The following is a 386-nucleotide window of genomic DNA, read 5'->3' as shown; positions in this document are numbered from 1 at the left end:
ATCGGGGACTCGGCCTCCGTGCTCCCGTCCAGTGACCAGGCCCAGACCAGGGCAGGTCGGCAGCCGAGACAAGAACCACCTATAAAACAGAAGCGTGGTCTCAGCGCCCCGCTGCCTTCTCCCCGCAGGACGGCGTCAGCTGCCCACACTCAGGCTGAAGGGAGCGCGGAGTTCTGGCCCAAGGTCGGTGGAGACGTCCATCCTACCCGGGTGCTGCTGGGAAACCGGGAAGTTGAGGTTGCGGGGGGCGGGGAACGAGGTGGAGTCCCAGGCCGAGCTGCCACCTCGGGAAGGCAAGTCTGCTGCGGAGCCTCAGGCCTGTCCCACGGCCACCTGGTTCCCACGTGATCGTATTAAAATGCAACGAAGAAAAACACTGTGCAGGA

The sequence above is a fragment of the Camelus ferus genome, chromosome 1 (genome assembly GCF_009834535.1).
Source record: "Camelus ferus isolate YT-003-E chromosome 1, BCGSAC_Cfer_1.0, whole genome shotgun sequence".
Lineage (NCBI taxonomy): Eukaryota > Metazoa > Chordata > Mammalia > Artiodactyla > Camelidae > Camelus > Camelus ferus.
This window is presented reverse-complemented; position numbering follows the sequence as displayed.